Source organism: Schistocerca gregaria, unplaced genomic scaffold, assembly GCF_023897955.1.
Source record: "Schistocerca gregaria isolate iqSchGreg1 unplaced genomic scaffold, iqSchGreg1.2 ptg000237l, whole genome shotgun sequence".
In the NCBI taxonomy this organism is placed as follows: Eukaryota; Metazoa; Arthropoda; class Insecta; order Orthoptera; family Acrididae; genus Schistocerca; species Schistocerca gregaria.
Window position 1 is genome coordinate 15001 of NW_026061749.1, and position 5000 is coordinate 20000.

The following is a 5000-nucleotide window of genomic DNA, read 5'->3' on the forward strand; positions in this document are numbered from 1 at the left end:
AGCTGAGCAGCCGGCCGCCCGGGAGTGTGTCCCGGGGGCCCGCGCGAACACGCAAGCGTCCGCTCAATTATTCTGCAAACAGGAGGAGGCCGAGCTCCCCTGCACGATACACCTCGAAACCCTCTCAGGTCCCGGCGGCGCGCAGCGCCGTCCTAGGTACTTGGTCGGTTTCGAGAGAGGCGCAATCGCCCGGAGTTAGGCGAGTAGACGGTTTTAGTGCGAACACCCTTGCTCCCAACTGAGCTTGCCGCTGCCGACAGAGGCCCGGGAGCGTGCTGTCGTGGCATTGCCGGCGGGAGACAACACGCGCCACCTATGGTGACCGGCAGCTCCAACGCCAGCGCCACACAAGGGCAAAGCCCCACTTGGGTGCAGAAGCGAACTCTCCCAGCACAGCGCACGCGCCAACACGTCCGCACAACTGCGATACAAACCACCTGCGAGAACCGCTGGGGCGACCGAGCAGCAGACGGCGTCGCGGCGCCGAGTGCCAGGCGGCGGCGCATCCTCAACGCACACAGTCCTCAATCAGACCAGCACACTGCAGATGTCCACCGCGCTTCGCACCGGGCTCGGCTGAACCAACTTTGGCCGCCAGGCGCCGCGTGCAGGGTGCGCCGCAGCGTAGCTGCGCCGCCTGCCGGGCCCGTCGGCTGGCGCTCCTGCCACTCGGCGCCCCCCACCAGCCGCCTGTTGCGCGTGCGCCCACGCAGCGCGCGGCCAACACGCCGGGCGGCCCCCCTTCACCGGCCGGGAACAGTCCCACCAAGCCACCGCCGCGTATCGCTTCATACCCACATGGGCCTAGTCACGCGTGTGGATGTGGCGGGTACCGCTGAAACAACCGGTTAATAGCTGTACCGATCGTCGCCATCACAGATTCACCTCCAGCGTGAACAACCGCTCAACAACGGATTTCCAGTTCATTTGCGTATCTTGGGCAGTAAACGTAGATGTCCACCTACATTTGCGAATTCAACAATTCTTGCATGCCAGGATGTCATGTGTCACGACACGCTACATCAGACCACATACACACTGCGACATGTGCAGAAGAGAACACGTGGAAGGTGGCCCGCGCACGTATGCGATGTACCTTCCGCGATCCACTGTCAACCGGCATCTGCGGCATGTCCCAGATATGGAACGCGGTCCACCAGGGTAGCACTTTGTGTGAGGCAATACGACAAAGTCGGAATACACGCGTCACTACATCAGACGGCTCACGCTGACCTGACCTGACCTGACTCACCGCACCACCACCCCCAGCGACCCAGGGTGACATACAATGCGTTCGTACGTTCCTCCCACACGCCTCTACGGCGTACCACAGTGCAACCTAGCTGTTATTGGGAGACGAGACAAGTAGCATCAAGCACAACATATGGAAATTGAGATTCGACACCGTTGGGCACAGCCAGCGTACGGTCACACGTATCACACTACTTCACTCTGTACGTAACGACCGATGATCGGTACAGCGTGTGGGTTACGCGTACGACATCAGCGGACAATGGACACAGACCATACCACGACGTACACTGAGGGCGTCGACATCTGAATGCAACTGAACAGCTGCGAGGCTCATTTAACACTCAAACGCCAGACCGACCAGCTTGAGAGGACAGAGACACAAAGAGGGGGACAGAGGGGGACAGAGGGGGGGGGAGGGGGGGGGGTCGGCGATATAGTCCTATTGCAGTACAATTGACAGTGGATAGCAGGAATATGTGGAAAGTAAGCAACACTCGCAAGACATCTACATGAGGATAACAACGACACCAGAGATTCCGAGCAGTGAACTATGTTAGGCAAAGGGACAACGTGGGTTAGGTTAAGGGACAACGTGGGTTAGGTTAAGGGACAACGTGGGTTAGGTTAAGGGACAACGTGGGTTAGGTTAAGGGACAACGTGGGTTAGGTTAAGGGACAACGTGGGTTAGGTTAAGGGACAACGTGGGTTAGGTTAAGGGACAACGTGGGTTAGGTTAAGGGACAACGTGGGTTAGGTTAAGGGACAACGTGGGTTAGGTTAAGGGACAACGTGGGTTAGGTTAAGGGACAACGTGGGTTAGGTTAAGGGACAACGTGGGTTAGGTTAAGGGACAACGTGGGTTAGGTTAAGGGACAACGTGGGTTAGGTTAAGGGACAACGTGGGTTAGGTTAAGGGACAACGTGGGTTAGGTTAAGGGACAACGTGGGTTAGGTTAAGGGACAACGTGGGTTAGGTTAAGGGACAACGTGGGTTAGGTTAAGGGACAACGTGGGTTAGGTTAAGGGACAACGTGGGTTAGGTTAAGGGACAACGTGGGTTAGGTTAAGGGACAACGTGGGTTAGGTTAAGGGACAACGTGGGTTAGGTTAAGGGACAACGTCGGTTAGGTTAAGGGACAACGTCGGTTAGGTTAAGGGACAACTTGAGTTAGGTTAAGGGACAACTTGAGTTAGGTTAAGGGACAACTTGAGTTAGGTTAAGGGACAACTTGAGTTAGGTTAAGGGACAACGTGGGTTAGGTTAAGGGACAAATTGAGTTAGGTTAAGGGACAACTTGAGTTAGGTTAAGGGACAACTTGAGTTAGGTTAAGGGACAAATTGAGTTAGGTTAAGGGACAAATTGAGTTAGGTTAAGGGACAAATTGAGTTAGGTTAAGGGACAAATTGAGTTAGGTTAAGGGACAAATTGAGTTAGGTTAAGGGACAAATTGAGTTAGGTTAAGGGACAAATTGAGTTAGGTTAAGGGACAAATTGAGTTAGGTTAAGGGACAAATTGAGTTAGGTTAAGGGACAACTTGAGTTAGGTTAAGGGACAACTTGAGTTAGGTTAAGGGACAACTTGAGTTAGGTTAAGGGACAACTTGAGTTAGGTTAAGGGACAACTTGAGTTAGGTTAAGGGACAACTTGAGTTAGGTTAAGGGACAACTTGAGTTAGGTTAAGGGACAACTTGAGTTAGGTTAAGGGACAACTTGAGTTAGGTTAAGGGACAACTTGAGTTAGGTTAAGGGACAACTTGAGTTAGGTTAAGGGACAACTTGAGTTAGGTTAAGGGACAACTTGAGTTAGGTTAAGGGACAACTTGAGTTAGGTTAAGGGACAACTTGAGTTAGGTTAAGGGACAACGTGGGTTAGGTTAAGGGACAAATTGAGTTAGGTTAAGGGACAACTTGAGTTAGGTTAAGGGACAACTTGAGTTAGGTTAAGGGACAACTTGAGTTAGGTTAAGGGACAACTTGAGTTAGGTTAAGGGACAACTTGAGTTAGGTTAAGGGACAACTTGAGTTAGGTTAAGGGACAACTTGAGTTAGGTTAAGGGACAACTTGAGTTAGGTTAAGGGACAACTTGAGTTAGGTTAAGGGACAACTTGAGTTAGGTTAAGGGACAACTTGAGTTAGGTTAAGGGACAACTTGAGTTAGGTTAAGGGACAACTTGAGTTAGGTTAAGGGACAACTTGAGTTAGGTTAAGGGACAACTTGAGTTAGGTTAAGGGACAACTTGAGTTAGGTTAAGGGACAACTTGAGTTAGGTTAAGGGACAACTTGAGTTAGGTTAAGGGACAACTTGAGTTAGGTTAAGGGACAACTTGAGTTAGGTTAAGGGACAACTTGAGTTAGGTTAAGGGACAACTTGAGTTAGGTTAAGGGACAACTTGAGTTAGGTTAAGGGACAACTTGAGTTAGGTTAAGGGACAACTTGAGTTAGGTTAAGGGACAACTTGAGTTAGGTTAAGGGACAACTTGAGTTAGGTTAAGGGACAACTTGAGTTAGGTTAAGGGACAACTTGAGTTAGGTTAAGGGACAAATTGAGTTAGGTTAAGGGACAAATTGAGTTAGGTTAAGGGACAAATTGAGTTAGGTTAAGGGACAAATTGAGTTAGGTTAAGGGACAAATTGAGTTAGGTTAAGGGACAAATTGAGTTAGGTTAAGGGACAAATTGAGTTAGGTTAAGGGACAAATTGAGTTAGGTTAAGGGACAAATTGAGTTAGGTTAAGGGACAAATTGAGTTAGGTTAAGGGACAAATTGAGTTAGGTTAAGGGACAAATTGAGTTAGGTTAAGGGACAAATTGAGTTAGGTTAAGGGACAAATTGAGTTAGGTTAAGGGACAAATTGAGTTAGGTTAAGGGACAAATTGAGTTAGGTTAAGCTATAATCTGGTACAGCCACAGTTAGGTTAAGCGATAATCTGGTACAGCCACAGTTAGGTTAAGCGATAATCTGGTACAGCCACAGTTAGGTTAAGCGATAAACTGGTACAGCCACAGTTAGGTTAAGCGATAAACTGGTACAGCCACAGTTAGGTTAAGCGATAAACTGGTACAGCCACAGTTAGGTTAAGCGATAAACTGGTACAGCCACAGTTAGGTTAAGCGATAAACTGGTACAGCCACAGTTAGGTTAAGCGATAAACTGGTACAGCCACAGTTAGGTTAAGCGATAAACTGGTACAGCCACAGTTAGGTTAAGCGATAAACTGGTACAGCCACAGTTAGGTTAAGCGATAAAGTTGGTTAAATTTGGTATTGTGTGGGAAGGGGGCAGAGAGAGAGGGGGGGGGGGGTGGATAGTGGTGGCAGTACACGGATGCCTGAGTCACCGTCAGATACGTCACGTCGGTTCGATGCTTGTAGCAAGAGGCTGGCGGATGTGTGTCTCTCACTTCTGCAATTTTTCATGTGGTATAACACGAGGGCGGGGGATGATATTTGGTGCCCCTCTGTGTAGGATGTGTGTTGGTGGTGTTGATTTATCTGAGCAATGGTAGTTGTCGGAGGAGTGGGGTATTGTGCTTTTATAGGTGGACCTACTGCTCTGGTTATCATAGTGTCGACGGTGCAATGTGGCAGAGAGGATGCACTCGACATTGTCGCATTCCAGATGTTTACGTATTGTGTGTCTCCGTTGCAGGCCGAGAGTGGTGCATGTTCGAGTGTCTGGCTGACGTGCGATTCACGTTGTGTGCCCAGTCTTACAGCACGTATAGGGACATTCGCATAA